At 41.8% G+C, this 14,414-nt stretch overlaps 1 long non-coding RNA gene across 5 annotated transcripts; it reads left to right on the top strand.

The window, feature by feature from the left end:
* The first annotated feature begins 9,508 nt into the window (after positions 1–9,508).
* LOC103630464 (uncharacterized) lies at positions 9,509–14,184 on the top strand. 5 transcript variants are annotated; one of them, XR_002262908.3, is made up of 6 exons: positions 9,509–10,002; positions 11,179–11,266; positions 11,446–11,729; positions 11,886–11,970; positions 12,588–13,255; positions 13,855–14,184. It is a non-coding gene; the product is annotated as an uncharacterized lncRNA (long non-coding RNA). The 5 variants fall into 5 exon arrangements; XR_555078.4 differs by having other exon boundaries at positions 9,544–10,002; positions 12,588–12,683; positions 13,105–14,184; XR_555080.4 differs by having other exon boundaries at positions 9,545–10,002; positions 12,588–12,679; positions 13,105–14,184.
* Positions 14,185–14,414: the final 230 nt, after the last annotated feature.

Below are 14,414 nucleotides of genomic sequence, written 5' to 3'. Positions count from 1 at the left end.
GAAAATAAGTGATCTTAGAATAACCTTAACCACCTCGTGGTCATCCCACTTTACGCTCCCGAGGTTGCGCGCTTGGTTCACCAAGGTCTTGAGCCGATTGTACATGTGTTGTGGCTCCTCCCCTTTGCGAAGCCGGAACCGACCGAGCTCCCCCTCAATCGTTTCCCGCTTGGTGATCTTGGTGAGCTCATCACCTTCATGCGCGGTCTTGAGTAAATCCCAAATCTCCTTTGCGTTCTTCAACCCTTGAACTTTGTTATACTCCTCTCTACTTAAAGAGGCTAGGAGTATTGTTGTTGCTTGAGAGTTGAAGTGCTCGATTTGGGCCACCTCATCCTCATCATAGTTCTCATCCCCTACTGACGGTACCTGTGCACCAAACTCAACAACATCCCATATACTTTTGTGGAGCGAGGTTAGATGAAATCGCATTAAATCGCTCCACCTAGCGTAATCTTCACCATCAAAAGTTGGTGGTTTGCCTAATGGGACGGAAAGTAAAGGTGTATGTTTGGAAATGCGAGGGTAGTGTAGGGGGATCTTACTATACTTCTTGCGCTCTTGGCGCTTAGAAGTGACGGAGGGCGCATCGGAGTCGGAGGTCGATGTTGATGAAGTGTCGGTCTCGTAGTAGACCACCTTCCTCATCCTTTTGTGCTTGTCTCCTCTCCGATGCGGCTTGTGAGAAGAAGACTTTTCCTTCTTCTCTTTGTGGTGAGAGGAGGAAGACTTTTTCTCCTTCCGTTTGGAGGAGTCCTTCTTCTTCTCCTTCCTCTTGGTGCGGGACTCTTCTGATGAAGTGATCCCATGGCTTGTAGTGGGCTTTTCGCCGGTCTCCATCTCCTTCTTGGCGTGATCTCCCGACATCACTTCGAGCGGTTAGGCTCTAATGAAGCACCGGGCTCCGATACCAATTGAAAGTCGCCTAGAGGGGGGGGGGGTGAATAGGGCGAAACTGAAATTTACAAATATAAACACAACTACAAGCCGGGTTAGCGTTAGTAATAAAGAAACGAGTCCGCGAGAGAGGGTGCAAAACAAATCCCAAGCGATTAAGCAAGTGAGACACGGAGATTTGTTTTACCGAGGTTCGGTTCTTGCAAACCTACTCCCCGTTGAGGAGGCCACAAAGGCCGGGTCTCTTTCAACCCTTCCCTCTCTCAAACGATCCACGGATCGAGTGAGCTTTCTCTTCTCAATCACTTGGAACACAAAGTTCCAACAAGGACCACCACAAGATTGGTGTCTCTTGCCTCAATTACAAGTGAGCTATGATCTCAAGAACAAGCGAGAAAGAAAAGATGCAATCCAAGCGCAAGAGCTCGAAAGAACACAAGCAAATCACTCTCTCTAGTCACTATGGCGTTGTGTTGAATTTGGAGAGGATTTGATCTCTTTGGTGTGTCTAGAATTGAATGCTAGAGCTCTTGTTGTAGTTGGGAAGTGGAAAACTTGGATACAATGAATGGTGGGGTGGTTGGGGTATTTATAGCCCCAACCACCAAATGTGGCCGTTGGGAGGCTGTCTGTTCGATGGCGCACCGGACAGTCCGGTGCACACCGGACAGTCCGGTGCCCCTGCCACGTCATCACTGCCATTGGATTCTGACCGTTGGAGCTTCTGACTTGTGGGCCCGCCTGGGTGTCCGGTGCACACCGGACAGGTACTGTTTGCTGTCCGGTGTGCCAGCATGGGCGTTTCTGACCCCTGCGCGCGCAGAGCGCGCATTAAATGCGCGGCAGAGAGCCGTTGGCGCGGAGAAGACCGTTGCTCCGGAGGCGCACCGGACAGTCCGGTGCACACCGGACAGTCCGGTGAATTTTAGCGGACGAGCCGTTGGCGTTTCCCGAAGCTGGCGAGTTCCCGAGGCCGATCTCCCTTGGCGCACCGGACACTGTCCGGTGTACACCGGACAGTCCGGTGTACACCGGACAGTCCGGTGAATTATAGCCGAGTCGCCTCTGGGAATTCCCGAAGGTGGAGAGTTTAAGGCTGAGTCCCCCTGGTGCACCGGACATGTCCGGTGGCACACCGGACAGTCCGGTGCGCCAGACCAGGGGTGCCTTCGGTTGCCCCTTTCCTCCTTTGTTGAATCCAAAACTTGGTCTTTTTATTGGCTGAGTGTGAACCTTTTATACCTGTATAATCTATACACTTGGGCAAACTAGTTAGTCCAAAGATTTGTGTTGGGCAATTCAACCACCAAAATTAAATAGGGACTAGGTGTAAGCCTAATTCCCTTTCACCAACTCAGACGAGCACTCCAAGGCAATACCCCCGTTCTACATGGTGTATGGCTCAGAAGTAGTGCTGCCTGCAGACTTGGTTTTTGGGGCACCTAGAGTGATGTTTAAGGACATAGCGGAAGCAGAAGCAACACAACTTGAGGAGATCGACACATTAGAAGAAGAACATCTCTGTATCGTGATTTAGACAACATGATATCAGTAATTCTTACAGAGTTACCACGATAGCAAGGTATGCTACAAAGCCTTTTCGGTTGGGGATTTAGTGCTATGGAGGATATAGTCAAGAAAATAGTGAAAGTTGCCTAGAGGGGGTGAATAGGCAAGTGAAAACTTTTTCAACAAAAACTAGAAACGAACTGGGTAAAATCGGTTCAACCGGTGTCAAAACTGGTTCAACTGGTTTGCACGAGCTCAACTAAATAATGAGATATAAAATTGATTTGATCTCGAAATTCACCCAATTATCTTTAGAAATGAGATGTCCTAGATGATCCACAGGGTTCAAAGTAGTAGATCTGAGAAGGACACTTCTCAAAATCCACGCACCAAAAAGATATGAACAATTCTTCCACGGAATGGTGAGAGAACGAAGAACACGAACAAACACAATGAACAAGAACACAAGAGGCACAAGATTTATCCCGAGGTTCGGTCACACCACCAAGGTTCCCTACTTCCTCATTGAGGCGTCCACAAAGAGTCGGGTCTCTTTCAACATAATCTCCCTTTGCCGACCACAAAGGTCAAGCCCACACACTAATCTTTGCTCAAACGAGCGGGTAATACAAACTTTCTTGTAGTCTTCCACAAGATTTGGAGACTCACAAGCGACACCTAGTCATCTAGGAGCTAGAAGCTCCAAGAGTAATGAATCCACAAAGAACTCGATGTATTACCAAATCTCGAATAAAGAAGAACAAGAGAGATTTAGAGATGAAGCACAAAAACCACAGCTCTCAAACTCACTCAAAGATTTCTCTCCAAAGATTTGAAATGGGAGAGGCAAGAGATGTGTGTGAGAGAGTGGGAGGTGTTTCTCAGGTTAGAAATGGAGTTCAAGTCGTGCTCTTGTGTGGGGAGAGGGGTAGGTGTGAGTATATATAGGTGGGGCTCCAAAACTAGCCGTTGGGGGATTTTTGTTATGGAGGACCAATTGAACCACCCTAGGGCCGATTCAACCACCTGATGGTCAGACTGATAGTCAGTCTGCCAGTCAGCAGGTCAGACTGTTCAACAGGTCCTGACACCGGTTGAACCCCGCCTGGTGGTCAGACTGATAGTTAGTCTGCTAGTCAGGAGGTCAGACCGGTCAGTTGACCCTGACATATATTTCATAAGAGAATGAGTTTCTCTTGTATATGCTACTCCAACATCATCTAAAACTGGTAAACATGTATCACATCCTTTTGGTTTGCAGATGTCTATAGTAGCATAGCTTATAAATTCTTCTGTCTAGAACTTAATTGATTAAATAGTGCACATGTTTCCTATGTCGCATGATTATGTTCAATTGATACTCCTTTTATACCAATAGTACTTTAAATTGCAAATAAGTACTCTCTATAGGTATCAATTGGAATCGTATATATGTGTGCACTAAAACTTGAGGAGAACTTACTGTAATATGCAATTAGTGATATGCTTATCTATCAAATTGTATCCATTGGTGGTTTTCAATTGGTATTTTTCGTATATGATCACTAGTTGTAGAATCCATACTTGTGCAATTTTCATGTTGCCTCTTGTCGTGATAAGAAAATGCTAGGTGACATCTAGACTCCAGTTATCAAGTTTCATCTTTGATTTAGTATGACAATCTTCACTTGATATCTTGGACCTATGTCACAACTATACCAACAAGAGCTTGTAAATGAATTCTAAATCCAACACAAGTTTGGAACACCCCTTGAAAAGGTAAAATGCAAAGGTACATCACTTCATGTCACTTCTCCATTACCTTTGTGCCATCTAAGGACCCTTTTCATGATAGTGTGTTTAAATCTTGCTTAATCATAATTTCTACCATTCATATCTTTATATCCTTTTTGGAGATTTATGACAATGGGGGAGAAATTGTGCATTAAAGCTTACCTTTAGTCTTATGTGAAGACTTTTGAAAAGGGGGAGAAATAATTAACAAAAGGGAGAGAATCATAAGTAAAACATAAGATGTGGGAATTGATGAGTGCATAGTATATCATGAGCATCACGTTTATTTTATGACACATTGCACCCCATGAATAATATGATATAAGTTGTCTCCATACTTTGACCCAAATATGTGCTTTTGGCATTTGAGACCAAAAATGGTGTTTTCTAAAATGCACATATTTAGGGGGAGGAAACTATATCATAAGATTCAAAATCGTATTTATCAAATCCTATGTAAGCTTTAAATGTGTTGCCATCAATCACCAAAAAGGGGGAGATGGAAAGTGCATTCATCCCTTTTGTGAGTTTTGGTGATTTGGATAACAACACATTTAAAGGTCTAACAAGTTTGCTAAGTGTTGAACATGAAATTCAGTATGATGTACATACTTGAATAGTGTATAATGATCAGTGAACAAAGATTCAACACAAGGTTAAATAACCAATGAGACAATGCAAATGGATATAATATGGTCTCTGTATTGGTTTGAATATATATACGGACAATACCTGAGAAATCACTACATACATATGATCAGAATAGAGGTATGATCAGAATAGAGGTTGAAGTGATTAAGAGGATTGGTCAAGCCAAAGTGAATAAGATATGAGGAATCGTGAATTGACTTGATCGTATTACTATTAGTCCATATATGCGTCTATGAGAATCATACTAGAGCTTGATTGATCTTAGAATTTATATCTACATGACATTCAAGCAAGGTTCACAATATTAAAGAAATGATTCTGTCAATGGATGCTCAATATGATGTGACTCAAGAATGGCTTGATAAGGTGAAGATAGCAAGTAAAGGGCTTCGAGGGACCAGGCGAAGGTGAAGGCCAAGCGACGTCTTATGGACCGAGGTACCATGGCTAAGGTGAAGAAGAGAGTACTTGCACTAAGTCGTTGAACTAATCAGCTATGAAGAGTTATAATATGTTGATGCATCAGTAAGGTGACTTGAATCCATGATTTGAACTCATATATGGTGAAATGGTACAAATCACAGGGTTTGATTTGTGTTTGCTTCAAAAGGTGAGACAAAGATGCTTGTGATCCTTATGAAGCAACGCCATGGATAAATCACACATGAGGCACCAATTACTCAAGGAATTTACTTAATTATATTTTATTTAACTTGAGTATAGAAATCGTCGTACTATCAAAGGGGATCCAAAAAGAAGGTTGGTGTTTTGCCAAAGCTCAAGCCTCTATATTCAAAAGCTATTTCGAAAAACCAAAATCCCTTGGACACTATGTGTATGTCTATTGTTAGGATTGAGAAACTAAGAATGTTCATGTTGAAAAGCAGTTGAGCTTTTTCAACTGCAATTGAACTTCACTTCAACTATATCTTCAGCTGCAGTTGTGCTTTTTCAAATGCAGTTGAACTCCACTTCAACTGTGTCTTCAGCTGCAATTGAGCGTTTTCAACTGTAGTTGAACTTCACTTCAATTGGGGTCCAGGGCAAGTTCAACCGGGGTCCAGGAAGGTTCAACCGGGGTCTAGGACAAGTTCAACCGGGGTCCAAGACAAGTTCAACCGGGGTCCACGCAGGTTCAACCGGGGTCCAGGGCAAGTTCAACCGGGATCCAGGCAGGTTCAATGGTCCAGGGAAAGTTCAACCAGGATTTTTTCTCTAGACCTCACTGGTCAAAACCGGTTGAACAGGGTCAGGGTCATCTAACCGGTCTGACCTCCTGACTGCAGACTTACTGTCAGTCTGACCACCAGGCGGTTGAATCGGCCCTAGGGGCGGTTCAACCGGTGTCAGGACCTGTTGAACAGTCTGACCTGTGAATGGCAGACTGACTGTCAGTCTGACCACCAGACGGTTGAACCGGCCCTAGGGGCGGTTTAACCGGTCCTCCACATCAATATCTGCCCAACGACTAGTTTTGGAGCCGCACCTATAGTACGATGATTTCTATACTTAAGTGAAATAAAACATTATTAAGTAAATTCCTTGAGTAATTGGTGTCTCATGTGTGATTTCTCCATTGCGTTGCTTCATAAGGATCACAAACATCTTTGTCTAGCCTTTTGAAGCAAACACAAATCAAACCCTGTGATTTGTACCATTTCACCATATGTGAGTTCAAATCATGGATTCAAGTCACCTTACTGATGCATCAACATTTTATAACTCTTCATAGTTGATTAGTTCATTAACTTAGTGCAAGTACTCTCTTCTTCACCTTAGCCATGGTACCTCGGTCCATAAGCCGTCACTTGGACTTCACCTTCGCCTGGTCCCTCGAAGCCCTTTCCTTGCTATCTTCACCCTATCAAGCCATTTTGAGTCACATGTGAGCATCCATTGAGAGAATCATTTCTTCAATATTGTAAAGCTTGCTTGAATGTCATGTAGATATAAATGCTAAGATCAATCAAGCTCTACTATGATTCTCATAGACACATATATGGACTAATAGTAATACGATCAAGTCAATTCATGATTCCTCAATTCTTATTCACTTTGGCTTGACCAATTCTCTTAATCACTTCAACCTCTATTCTGATCATATGTATGTAGTGATTTCTCAGGTCTTGTCCATATATATATTCAAACCCATACATAGACCATATTATATTCATTTGCATTGTCTCATTGGTTATTTAACATTGTGTTGAATCTTTGTTCACTTATCATTATACACTATTCAAGTATGTTCATCATACTGAATTTCATGTTCAACACTTAGCAAACTTGTTAGACCTATAAATGTGTTGTTATCCAAATCACCAAAACTCACAAAAGGGATGAATGCACTTTCAAAGAGCAACACAAGCTATCACCATCCTAGGTAACTCCTAGAACATTGAGCACCTCCAAAAATTTCTACCCCTAGCAGCGCCAACAATTCTAAATGGCAAGCTACTGTTTGTGCCTTGAAATCTATATCCAATAAAGAAGGTTTCTCATTTGAGTATTCAGTCATATTCCTTCATACTACTCTATTATACCTATGTTTACTATCAATGGGGCAATCGGCTTAAGTCAGGATCTGACTTAAGTTGGTGTTACATGCTCACACATACACAGAAAAGGGTAGCCAGTGAAGCCTACCAACGGGGCAATCGACTTAAGTCGGGATATGACTTAAGTTGGTGTTACATGCTCACGCATACACAGAAAAGGGTAACCACTAAAGCCAATCGGGCAATCGGCTTAAGTCGGGATCCAACTTAAGTTGGTGTTACATGCTCACACATACATAGAAAAGGGTGACCACTAAACCCTACCGTCGGAGCAATCGACCTAAGCCGGTGGTACATGCTCTCGCAGACAGGCATAGGTGATCACTAAACCTAGCTAACGAGGCAAATGAGTCGATAATACTCTCACATTACACAGAAAGGGGTGATCTCTAAACCTAGTTAAGATCATGCACAACACAGAAGGCGATCAAGCGAAGCTCATTACTTACACACACAACACACACACAATATATATATATATATATATATATATATATATATATATATATATATATATATATATATATATATATATATATATATATATATATATATATCACCTTGGGTGATGGACCCAACGATCCATCACCTGGACCGATGAGCACGCCCACCCACCTGTCCGATCAAGGCCACGCTCGCCCCACACGGCTCGGCTCCCTTCATGCATGCTCTGCTCTGAAAGGGAAATGACCTCAATATTTCCTATAATCGATTTTGGTGTTTGACGACCATCACAAACCTTATGGACTAACTAGTTTGCCTAGTTGATCATTTCTCAGGTGCATAAGTTCATCTACAACTATTCTAAGCCGACTATTTGGAATACCGTAGATTATTCCAGACATGAGAAGCTTTTTAGAAAAACACCTATACGCGGACCGTCCGAGCCTTTGCGACGGACCGTCCGCGACACTAGGGTAAGCCTCGGACAGGAACACTGCCAAAAACATCGTTTACACCGCGGACTATCCGAAGGAGAAGCGAGCACCGTCCAAGACCGAGCGCGAACTGTCTGGTCGTTGAAAACCCAGAAAAACCCAAAGGTGACGGGTTCAGTAAAATGCATTTTTAGCGTCCTCGCGGACCGTCCGAGGTGCACGGCTGGACCGTCTATGACTGCTTTATCTGATATCTGACGACACATTAAATGCACTATAGCCGTTGATATAGCCGTTATTGCTAACCGTTGCGATTTCAGTCATTGATGTGCAGGGGCGGACCGTCCGGACCAGGGGCGCGGACCGTCTGCGGTCGACAGAATTGGAGCAACGGCTAGGAAGTGGTTGGAGGCTATAAATACAACCACAACCACCTCCATTCACTTCATCCAAGCCTCTCATTCACTCTCATTCAATACAAGAGCATTCACTTCAACCAAAGACACATTCAAGCTTCCAAATCTCTCCAGGTTCCACAATTGTGACTAGTGATCATTAGTGATTAAAGACTTGAGAGAGTGTGATTTTGTCTTTTCTTATTGCTCTTGTTGCTTGGCTTTTAATCGTGCCTTCTTCATCTCTATCTAAACCTTATAAGTGATTTGTAAAGCAAGAAAGAGACACCTAATTGTGTGGTGATCCTTGCGGGTCTTAGTGACCCATAAGATTGAGAAGCAGCACTCGACCGGTCTAAGTGACCGATTGAGAGAGGGAAATGATTGAAATAGACCTGACCTTTGTGGCCTCCTCAACGGGGAGTAGGTTCTTTGAAACCGAACCTCGGAAAACAAATCACCGCGTCCACTTGTGTTGATCTTCACATTTTGATTTGTTTCTCCTCTCTCCGCTTTCTAAAGTTCTCTTGCTCATATTGGTTTGAGTTGGCTCCCAAAGTTATCCACATTGATTGAGCAACTCATAGCAAGAACTATCTTTCGCACTCCGAATTTAATATTAATTATTTCTAATCCTAACCCCGAGCGAAGTGTGTGTTCAAAATTTATAATTTTCAGGTTTCGCCTATTCACACTCTAAACGACTTTTAGGCTCCTTTCACGCCCCACGCGACTCGACTCCCTTTGCTAGTAAAACATTAAGTCATTTTAAAAAAACATTAAGTCATTTTTATTTTCAGGGAAATATTAAATCATTTTTTATTTCAAACATTCTCCGTGTTTTCTCAGACATTTTTGATTTTTCAGTAATTCCATATTCTCAGTTACTCACCTCACGCCGCCGGTGATCGCTGGTGACCACGGGGGCATTACAGCACACGCCGCCGGTGATCGCCGGTGACCACGGGGGCATTACAGCACCGCCGAGCTCCTCCCCGGCGCCACGTTCAGACGTCCGTCGAGCGGCCGGTGCCGCCGCGCCGAGGTGCGCCCCTGCTCCCTGTTTAGGCCGAACGCCCAAGCTCCGCCACGCCCCCGCCTCCGCCCCGCTCTTGTTCGTGCGTTCTGCCCAACCATGACCGAGATCTGCCATCGGGGAGGACATCGGCTTCGTCAACCGCCATCGATGGAGGGCATCCTCGCCTACCGAGCCAGAAGAGACGAACTCGATCCCGCTACACAAGAACTGTCGGCCCCATCACACGGCACGCGGCCCAGTCCACCAGAACGGAGCCAATGCGTCTGGACCTGGTGGTCGATCCCGCTACACAATATGTAAAGGTCATTTCTTACATTTTTGTAATACAATCGATCATTTTTGAATCTGGGTATATTATAAGTTGAAGAGTAAATGTCGTGCATGCAAATGGATACTATCCAAGTAGGTATAATATAGGAGGTATATATTTAGGAGTGTTACCTATTTTGGAGGTGATCCAATTGAGGTCGTATCACCTTTTCCTTTGATCTGGCTAATGCTCGTCGTTTGGTCCTGAAGAAGGAAAAATGGAGCATCCTTTTTCTGAATGTATGTACTCACTTTATTTACTACAAAGAGCTATACTTAATAAATTTGTGAATGTGAATTCCAAATGAGGGAGAGGAGAGTTATACCTTTGTATTTTCTTCTTCAGTATCAGATTTATAATCATGCTGACTGTAACTGTACAACAATAATTAGTGTTAGAAACTGATTTCTCAGTTTGCAATTGTAAATGGACACTATATTTTTGTAATTCAATAGATTTTCTTGGATCCTAGCACATCCTCGTTCCTTTTTCCCCGTACAGAAATACTCCCTCCGATTTTTTTTATATGACACTGTTTAGTACAAAATTGAACTGTGCAGCGACATATATATCCGAACGGAGGTAGTACCTAATATGGAGTGACAATGATTTTGTATTGTCAAAAGATAACTAATGTCTTTAGTGCATGACAAATCATAGTTTCACACTTTCCAGTGTGATACTGAACCTACTAAAATAAGTATATTGTTAACTGGCACTGAACTGCTAGCTTGAGTAGTATTCTGTGTCTATCTTGTTTGAAGGAGGCATGGACCATCTGCTTTTAATCCAGCATTTCCTTGATTGAAGGAGAAAGTCTGGTGTTGGAGTTCTACAATTGGCATTCAGTTATGAGTGTACATCGTACAATATGTCGCATAAAACTGGTATATATAGTTCAAATTAGTTCCAGTTTTCTACATATTTGTTGACGTACAATGCATGTATGGTTTGCCATAAAATCATGTAGTCCATTGTTGGAGGCCTGTTGTTTCTAGTTAAGGCTTTTCTTTGAACCAGCAACGGCATTTCAATTTTTTGAAGTAGGCCTATGGTTGCACATAAGTTTTTAGGATTGGTGCATGGTATATTTTTTTTGTAGTACTACAGTTCACTGCCATTTTATGAGCTTCAGCTGTGCTCTAACTTACAAGGGTATGTTATGCAGGGAGGCATAAATGTTGCGCTTGGAAACATGAGTGAAGATGATTGGAAGTGGCATATGTATGGCACTATTAAGTGAAGCGATTGGCTCGGTGAGCTACAACACAATTTTACCCCACATATATTTTTATGTTTTAGTGGAAAGGAACCCACATCTTTAGTTCATACCATGTTTTCCTTAATGAGAACAAAGAATCATATATTGAAGTAACTATTAAACTGTCCTATGTTTTGACATTCTTTTTAATTTCCCATTCTCAACCATTTTCAGGTTACCAGGATTTTATTTAGTATATGTGCAGAGAAGCACCAAAAACTGTTATAGAGCTTGAGAACTATGGATTATCAAAAACTGTTATGAGGAGAGAAAAGATGCAAGAGAATGTAGAGGCCGGACGACAATGCGGCTGCTTCGGTGGTGTCATGGGAAAGAGATAAACGGCCTTATCCATTCGCAGTGCATTGCAAGAAGTTTCCAGAAATCGACGGTTGTTCGTTAAAATGCGATCGTGCGATGGAGAATAAAAAGGACGATGTGGCGCACTGAGGAAGCAGGTTCGCTCCTGGCTCTTTATTATAGATAGAATAGAATGTTTGGCTTGGTCTAGATGGTAGTTGGCTTTTTTCTTATTTGATTTTGTCGAGTTCACTAATTCTAGAGATTCAATTTGATTTCTTGCTTTAATCTCTGTATCTTGCATTGTGTTACAGGGCGGATGAGGAGGTCACTGATCCAAAGGCTCACCTAGAGGATCGTTCAAAGGCTAAGTGTCTATCACAGTGGTATGAATATCAGGTAATATGTTGCTATATCAGTTCTTGGTTCTTCATTTTGTATTGGCTGTTGCTTATGTGCGTGCGAACTTGATTAGTTTATTTGTATGAATGATACATGCTATTAACTTGCTAGAACAACGTGCATTAAGGCAAGTTCTTGGCCAATTGAAGAGTGTTTTGGGACTTCTGCTGAAAAGTGCTTTTAAATTCGTGAAGAGTCGTACTCGGACTAGTCCAGGAAAATGCTTTTGCTCCTGTTTTCGCCAAAATAGATTTCATTGTAAAGCTGTTTTCGCCCATGTGCAGTTCAAAAGGGAGAGGTGTGTGTGATTAGGGGTTGGACACTGCTGCTGTGAGATGGGGCAGTATTTCTGGGATTCTAGAAAGTGGTAGCTTGAGTCAAAACATGTAAAATCCTCAAGAAGATGCAATTGAAGCTGAGGGTTTCCTATAAGAAGATGAACCCCATTCTGTGTACCTTTTTGCAACTACAAATATGAGTTATGCGATTCTTGTTATGGATCTGGTACTTTATTTGATTAATTATCTTTCCTTTGCTAGTTTTTACTAGTTTGTTAGTACTTCGATAGATAGATATGATGATTCTTGATTACTGAATTTACCCTTCATATGCAGGGTTGGATGGTCCCAAATTACTCTCTACTGCTTGTGCTATTAGCAACTCCTGCATTCTGAATGCAGCTAATCATATTAGAAAAGGGGAAGGTGTAGGTGACTTCATTTTCTTGTGATCTATTCTACTATAAGTAGTGTGTAATTGCAGTTATAGCCTAAACATATTGGAGAGATTCAGTTTAACTGTGAGGGGACAAGATCATCCCATGCCCATCGGTGTTAAAATTGGAGAGGTTTAGTTTAGTTGTTTGGTAGATGGGGAGACTACTAAATGAGAAACCTGAATGACAAATAAGCCTCAGATGAATATTGAGTTCGAATTTGTTCTCCAAATGAATTTCTATTTTTGTCAGTTTGTGTAGGCCTGAATTAGTCAAGCCACACTTTCTTCTTGTGTAGTACAATCCTTAATTGGCTGCTTTTAGTTCTAGCTTCGTGAGTCAAACGATTTTATACTTGTTTCCTTTCTATGCTTCCGTTCTTATTTTGTGCTAAGCTGAACAATGCTTGGTTGCAGTGAGCATAAATGGATCTTTCTAGATTACCCGAGGCAGCAGGCGACTGGTGACTATTGAAACCATCGACTGGCGCCACCAAATTGGAAGAAATACACTTGAAGAACCGTCCTGTCAGTCTCCTTGTCGCGGAGCATTTACCTTTTCTTGCAGGTAACTTGGGATCGACTTACTGACATGAGCAACAATCTGATGACACTACAAGACACCGCTATGCAATGGTCGCCACCCTCTTTGGGATGATGCAGAGGTCAAAGCAACAAATAGCTATATTTTAAAAAGAAAAAAGTTAAGAACATGTATCCTAATTTCTCTATTCACTGATTATAATTTATGATCTTAGGAATAACTAGATAGTGTTGTCGGTAAAGCACCAATACTATCACCAAATATTATTGACCAACTTACTATAGGCAGCACAAAAACTTATTCTTGTAATTTCCTAAAATCTAATGAGTGGGAAAAGAGGCCCACAATATAGGCATATAGCTACCATAGTTGGCTAAAAACGTAGTTTTGACCTATTACTCTAGGCCTATTGGATGTTGGTGGTTCTTTGTTGGCATCATATCAAGAGATTCTTGCATTTCTCCAGGTGTCATGTTTATATCATTGGTTTAGATTACTAGGGTTTATAATGTTACTGCATAATTGTTAACATGATCTTTGTAGTCATGTTTATAGTCATATCATATCAATAGATTTTTCTTTTGGTAATCTTATCTTCTAAATCAAGTTTGCATTCCGTTTAGACTGTAGGTTATGTTGGTCATAACAAGCTGGAAAAGATGATCATAGTAACAAGGAAAGATCATATCAACAGTTCATGTTATGTTTGCAGATATGGATTTCAATGGTTTTCTCCACGTTACGAAAGCGGGAAGAGTCTTTTCTACTCAGTTTTATGTTAACAGTGGTGTTATGGTGAAACAGTCTTGCGTGTATGAACCAACATCTAAACTGTAAACACGACATTATCATAGTTGAGTACAGGGATAATTATCTCTTATGTCTTACTGTAAAATCTGAAACAATTGTCTTGCAACTGCTTAGCATGCATTTTACGCTACAATTACCTGAAATCACTTCTTGTTGCATTTTACACCAATTTATAACATTTATTAATGCATTTTACGCCAATTCACGATATTTCTTGATAAGTTTTATGGCAACCTAGTGCGGAGGGACATACATTCGTGCCACATTCGTCGTTACGAAATAGAATAACAATTTACGCTAAAATCTGTACTCATTTACGTTGTTTTGATTCAAGTTTTACGCTTAAATTGATCTGAGCCAGAACCTGCGTGCA

Source organism: Zea mays, chromosome 6, assembly GCF_902167145.1.
Source record: "Zea mays cultivar B73 chromosome 6, Zm-B73-REFERENCE-NAM-5.0, whole genome shotgun sequence".
NCBI lineage: Eukaryota > Viridiplantae > Streptophyta > Magnoliopsida > Poales > Poaceae > Zea > Zea mays.
Note: the sequence above shows the minus strand (reverse complement) of the source record. Positions and strands in the feature narration are given on the sequence as shown.